The sequence below is a fragment of the Palaemon carinicauda genome, chromosome 7, assembly GCF_036898095.1.
Source record: "Palaemon carinicauda isolate YSFRI2023 chromosome 7, ASM3689809v2, whole genome shotgun sequence".
Lineage (NCBI taxonomy): Eukaryota > Metazoa > Arthropoda > Malacostraca > Decapoda > Palaemonidae > Palaemon > Palaemon carinicauda.
The window spans coordinates 4,046,636-4,054,135 of NC_090731.1; the positions used below are offsets into that span (position 1 = coordinate 4,046,636).

Genomic DNA, 7,500 nt, shown 5'->3' on the forward strand with positions numbered 1-7,500 from the left:
ACTTCACGCTTTATAGTCCTCAGTCATGTAGGCCTGGGTCTTCCAAGTCTTTTAGTGCCTTATGGAGCCCAATTATAAGTTTGGTGTGCTAATCCCTCTAAGGGAGTGCGAAGAGCATGCCCAAACCCTCTCCATCTACCCCTCACCATGACCTCATCCGCATATGGCACTTGAGTAATCTATTCTATAGTTTTAGTGGCATTGCAGGACAATGCCCGAGAGATTGACCATATTTACATTTGATCAGCGCCTAAGCCACCTCTCCACCCAAGCTAGGACCAAGTAGATAGACATATAACCTCCCTCAAGCCCTAATGAGTTCACAAGGTGAGGTTGCAGCGACCAAAGCAACTCAACGAGTTTGAGCGGGACTCGAACCCCAGTCTGGCGATCACCAGGCAAGGACTTTACCAACAGGCCACCACAACCTTATCCTGACATTCAACACCTAGGACAGCATATATACTGATTTCAAATATATATGTAATATTTATTATAATGTTTATTGTCACTTACGATGTCCCATTGTGGCAGTCACCTTTTTTTCAATCAATATACAATATTTTGAGACCACTTTCAGAAAAATATTCACCTTCGCCAAAATTGATCCAATTCCACGTGTCGTTTTGACACCAATTTCTTTCATCTTTCTCGTATCGTAAGAAATGTCACGACTTGGCTAAAACCGAAGGTTGTATAAGTCAAGAAGAAAAAAAAAGAAAAAAAAAACTGAAATATTTGCATGCAGGAAGCACGTGCGTGTCTGAAGGCAAGGGTAAACTGTGACTGATAGACATCATTCGTGTCTTTCCTGTGATTTTTTGACTGCGAAATAACGCATTTATATCCGATGATGTTCTTTTGTGGTTTTCAAAATCAGCTGTGCATTAATTTTTTTTTCCTTGCGCAGTATGTACAGTATGTGTTGCAACACATTGTTTATTTTTAAAGTGGAATAATAAAAAGTTTAAAAAATTTCATATTTTGGTTACAGTAGTTTAACTTTATTTTAATGTTGCTGAATTAAAATATTTTATATTAATTTTTCACCAATTCTCTTGTAGATTATTCATTTCTTTATTTCCCTTCCTCTCTGGGCTAGTTTTTTTCCTGTTGGAGGCCTTGGGCTTATAATATCCTGCTTTTCCAACTGAGGTTGTGGCTTAGCTCGTAGCCCTCATAGTAATATTACAGTATTTCTTTATTTCCTTTCCTCACTGGGCTATTTTTCCCTGTGGAGACCCTTTTGGGCTTATAGCATCCTTCTTTTCCAGCTAGGGCTGTAACTTAGCTAGTAGGCCTTGTAATAATAATATTACAGTATATATCTTATTTCCTTTCCTTGGGGCCCTGGGCTTATAGCATCCTACTTTTCAAACTAGGGTTGTAGCTTAGCATGCAACAACAACAACAACAACAACAACAACAATAATGATAATAATATTAATAGCACTACTACTACTGCTACTACTACTACTACTACTACTACTAATAATAATAATATGTAAAGAAGAAGAAAAGAAAAATGTGGGTATTACTACTACTACTACTACTACTACTACTACTACTACTACTACTACTACTACTAATAATAATAATAATAATAATAAGACGTAGAGAAGACAAAAAAAAAAAGAAGAAAAAAAAGAAGCCGGGAGACGGAGACTGTCAAGTTTAAAAGTACCGGATGCTCCAAAGCTTAACATACGTCAGCAGACGGGGACCGATCGGATCAAAGCCGGATATCGGAGCTTCCTGTAAATGGACCGCTGGGAGCGTTATCACCTGCGCTGGACAAATGAGGGGGGGGAGAGGGGGGGGGGTTGATTGATGGGAGGAGGAGGGAGAGAGAGAGGGAGAGGGAGTGTAGTTGTATATGCAAGTTTTCACTCTGCAAGAAGTGTATAGAACTTACCTATAGTCAATTCTTTTTAGCGAGGCAGATTTGCAGCGACTCGCAGCGGGTGCCCTTTAAGCTTGGAAACGTTTCCTGATCGCTGATTGGGTGGACAAGATAATTTTAACCAATCAGAGAGCAGGAAACTTCTCCGAGGTAAAAGGGCACCGCTGCGAGTCAGTGCAAATGCGCCTCATTAATAAAAATTGAGTATAGTGTTGTGGTGGCCGATGTGGTAACGTCCCTGACGAGAAGTGTATAGACCTACGCTTTCCAAGTGTTGTGGTGGCCGATGTGGTCACCTCCCTGACTAAATCGAATTCTCAGACTCGTTAGTTCCTTTGGTCGCTGCAACCTTGCCATCAATGTGAGATAAAGTTGGGGTGGGTTTTGAGGGAGCCTATAGGCCCAGCTGCTGAGTCATGAGCACCTGACGGGTGAACGCCAGACTTGGTGTTGAGTCCCGCTCAGACTCGTTAGTTCCTTTGGTCGCTGCAACCTTACCATCCTTGTGAGCTAAGGATGAGGGGTTTTGAGGGAGCCTATAGGTTTATCTGCTGAGTTATCAACAGCCATTGCCTGGCCTTCCTTGGTCCTAGCTTGGGTGGAGAGGGGGCTTTGTTGCTGATCATATGTATATATGGTCAGTCTCTAGGGCATTGTCCTGCTTGATAGGACAATGTCACTGACCCTTGCCTCTGCCATTTAAGAACAGCTTCTATCTGCTGAGTCATCAGCAGCCATTGCCTGGCCTTCCTTGGTCCTAGGTTGGGTGGGGAGGGGGCTTGGGCGCTGATCATATGTATATATTGTCAGTCGCTATTGCATTGTCCTGCTTGATAGGACAATGTCACTGTCCCTTATCTCTGCCATTTATTAACGGCTTCTATCTGCTGAGTCATCAGCAGCCATTGCCTGGCCTTCCTTGGCCCTAGCTTGGGTGGAGAGGGAATTCGGTCGCTGATTTTATGTATATATTGTTAGTCTCTAGGGCATTGTCCTGCTTGATAGGACAATGTCACTGACCCTTGCCTCTGCCATTCATGAACGGCTTCTATCTGCTGAGTCATCAGCAGCCATTGCCTGGCCTTCCTTGGTCCTAGGTTGGGTGGGGAGGGGGCTTGGGCGCTGATCATATGTATATATTGTCAGTCTCTATTGCATTGTCCTGCTTGATAGGACAATGTCACTGTCCCTTATCTCTGCCATTTATTAACGGCTTCTATCTGCTGAGTCATCAGCAGCCATTGCCTGGCCTTCCTTGCCCCTAGCTTGGGTGGAGAGGGAATTCGGTCGCTGATTTTATGTATATATTGTTAGTCTCTAGGGCATTGTCCTGCTTGATAGGACAATGTCACTGACCCTTGCCTCTGCCATTCATGAACGGCTTCTATCTGCTGAGTCATCAGCAGCCATTGCCTGGCCTTCCTTGGTCCTAGGTTGGGTGGGGAGGGGGCTTGGGCGCTGATCATATGTATATATTGTCAGTCTCTATTGCATTGTCCTGCTTGATAGGACAATGTCACTGTCCCTTATCTCTGCCATTTATTAACGGCTTCTATCTGCTGAGTCATCAGCAGCCATTGCCTGGCCTTCCTTGGCCCTAGCTTGGGTGGAGAGGGAATTCGGTCGCTGATTTTATGTATATATTGTTAGTCTCTAGGGCATTGTCCTGCTTGATAGGACAATGTCACTGACCCTTGCCTCTGCCATTCATGAACGGCTTCTATCTGCTGAGTCATCAGCAGCCATTGCCTGGCCTTCCTTGGTCCTAGCTTGGGTGCTGATCATATATACAGTGTGTATATATATATATATATATATGTATATATATATATATATATAGTCAGTCTCTAGGGCATTGTCCTGCTTAATAGGACTATATCACTGTCCCTTGCCTTTGCCAATCATGAGCGGCCTTTAGACCTTTAAACTTGTACGGTTGTGGTCATTAAGCAAAATGATATTTCAATTTCTATATGAAAATATTTTCTTGATTTTGAGTTTTTTAATCTATCCGTCTGCTACCAACATTGATGGGCATGATAGAATGATAAGAAAGATTGAGTGGTTTAATTATTAATCCGTACCGGGATTGGATTAAACATGCGCTCAGCTATTGGGATTGTACCCAAACTGCTTTTAATATTTTATTTTTTTATTTATTTTTTTTTTAAATACACATTTAAAATCTTACAATTTATACCATATATACATCATAATATATTTACATAAATATTTAATTTTATTTTACATATATATACTGTTTTTACAATTGAAAATTTTCATATTTATCTAAATATGTTTTTAAATAAAAAAATATATCGACTCGTGAATAATTTTCAATAGATTTTAAGTCCTATTTTGTCTACATTAAAAACTTTACAATTTATAACATCTACATCAAAGTATATTTACATAAATATTTTTTTATTTTACATATACTCTATTTGCTATTGAATTTTTAACTATTTATCTAAATATGTTTTTAAATAAAAAATATATCGACTCGTGAATACTTTTTAATAGAAGTTTTTAATCCTATATAATTCACAGCTGTGACAAAGTTGTGGAATGATCTTCTTAATCGGGTTGTAGATTCAGTAGAACTTCAAAAGTTCAAACTTACAATAAATGTTTTAATGTTGAACAAGCTGACATAAATAATTTATAGTTTATATATTAATTATCTGTTTTAATTTTTTCTTTAAATAATTGATTTTAATTTTTTCATTACTTCTGATATCGTTTTTTTATATCATTAATTCCATTCCTCGCTGGTCTATTTTTCCGTTGGAGCCCTTGGGTATATAGCATTTGTTTTTCCAACTAGGGTTGTAACTTGACTAGTTAAGATAATAATAATGATAATAATAATGATAATAATAATAATAATAATAATAATAATAATAATAATAATAATAATGATGATGATGATATTGATAATGATGATGATAATAATAGTGATGATGATGATGATGATGATGGTGATGATAATAATAATAATCATGATGATGATGATGATAATAATAATAATCATGTTGATGATGATGATGATAATAATAAACGTTTTTATCATTCTTCTTTTAATATGTTTAATTAACTGCGGTTCAGTACTTGAAAATATTAAGTATGATTATTTCACCGACGAGACAATTGACGCTTGATGGAATCTCTCTTTGGATAATTAAGTTTCCCTTTGAATCTAAGGTTCTTTGTAAATTGTGGAAATCAAATCCGAAATACACACTCAAAATCAAACCATTGTTCTCTTGTGTTAGATATTGCTATAGCCTCTGTCCCATGGTCTTCAACTGTCTTGGATTAGAGTTCTCTTGCTTGAGGGTACACTTGGGAACACTATTCTGTCTCATTTCTCTTCTACGTTTTTATGGCTTATATGTGAATGATTTGTTTTAATGTTACTGTTCTGAAAATATTTTATTTAAATTGTACCTAGTTTATTTCCTTTCCTCATTGAGCTATTTTCCTAAGTGAGCCCTTGGGCTTATAACATCCTGCTTTTCCAACTAGGGTTGTAGCTTAGCAAATAATGATAATGATGACAATGATGATGATAACATGTATTAATTGGCGTGGATTTTCATATACTCATATATGAACCAAGTTTGAAGTCTCTGTGACAGCGATGTCCAAACTTATGGCTGATTACGTGAATAGGACATTTTCTTTAACCCTGACCTTGACCTTTGACCTTGACCTTCCAAAATTTAATCATTTCCAGCTTTTTACATGACAGTTAATCCATGCAAGTTTCATTACTCTACGATTAAAATTATGGTTAGGAAGCTGTTCACAAACAAACACACACACACACACACACATTACAAACACACAAACAGGGGCGCAAACGTAACCTGCTACCAACTCCGTTGGCGGAGGTAATAAAGAAAATATGTCCCCAACCGTGATTTTAATAAAACCATTGAAATCAAGTCTCTGTTATTAACGCGTTATTAACATTAAGGGGAAGAGCCACCATGCACAGTATATACGCAATTATGATCTACGCTTTAATTACGCCCGTAACGTCGCGTATAAAAATAAGAGAAAAAAAAAGAATGGTATGATGTTCCATTAGGGTACCCCGATACAATAATGATTTTTTTCAAGCAGAGATGATAATATGCTTTCAGATGCACTCTCCCAGATTAAAATGATTAATTACATTCTGGTCAGAAGCTTTTGATGTCATCGGAGTTCCACTTATCGGTAAAGGTTTTGCGTGTGTGTATATTATTATTATTATTATTATTATTATTATTATTATTACTAGCCAAGCTACAACCCTAGTTGGAGAAGCAAGATGCTATAAGCCCAAGAGCTCCAATAGGGAAAAATAGCCCGGTGAGGAAAGGAAATAAGGAAATAAATAAAGGATGAGAACAAATTAACAATAAATCATTCTTAAAACAGTAACAACGTCATATCATATATGCCCTATATAAACTATTAACAGCATCAAAAACAGATATGTCATATATAAACTATATATATATATATATGTGTGTGTGTGTGTGTGTGTGTTTGTGTATGTATGTAGGTATGTATGGGCAAAATATAACTAGGCCGTTTTGAAACAAACGTTGCAACATTTTATGTATTCGGACAAAAATGTAAGTACGACATATATATATATATATATATATGTATGTATATATATATATATATATATATATTACGCGTACATATGTAAATATCCAAGCTAGTTGGAAAAGCAGAGTGCCCATTCTAGATTTATCTTTATTTAACATCCATATAGTTATTGCTTTCGACAAAATCTTGCCAAGGGTATGTCTTCACCCCTGTCTCTTTAGTTTATTTATTTGTTTGTTTGTTTACGACCATCTGTACACAAAAACTACAGTACTGATTTTGACCAAACTTGGTAGTCATGTTGGGTATGACCTAAGGATGAATCCATAACGTCTTGGAGGAAAGTACATCGAAGTACAAGTACTCAGGAGTACTTTGAAAATCATTGCAATGTTAAGTAAATGGCGGCTCTTTTTTTTTTTTTTTTTTTTTTTTGCAAGCAACATTACACAGAAAGTACTGAATCGACTTCAACGAAACTTGGTGGACATGTAGGATACGACCCAATGATAAAGCCATTCGAATTTGACGAAAATACATCAAAGTATAATACTGCTTCGCCTGGCTAAGGAATACTTTCTACTAGTTTTATACACTTTAACTATCGGGCGGGACGTTACATACACCGTGCGAATTATTAATATTATTATTAATTGCTAATCTGTAACCCTAGTTGTAAAAGCAGGATGCTATAAGCTCAATTACTCCAACAGGGAAATATACCCTAGTGAGGAAAGGAAATAAGGAAGTAAATTACAAGAGAAGTTTAATAACAATAATGACACTAAAATTAATCTTTCATATATAAACTATAAAAACTTGACAATAATAAGAGAAAAATAACTTCAATATAACAAGAAGAAGAGAAACAAGATAGAATAGTGTGCCCGAGTGTACGCCCAAGCAAGAAATTATTCAATCAATTCATTGATAGTTTGATTGACAAGTTATCACTTACTGCAAATTACACCATTTCTCTCTCTCTC

The 7,500-nt window shown here is 36.8% G+C and overlaps 1 protein-coding gene across 1 annotated transcript in view; it reads left to right on the plus strand.

Annotated features, from left to right (window-relative positions):
• Nucleotides 1-7,500, plus strand: part of LOC137643765 (pleckstrin homology domain-containing family H member 1-like) — a 170,255-nt gene that overhangs the window by 141,414 nt on the left and 21,341 nt on the right. The gene's annotated exons all lie outside the window — the stretch shown is intronic.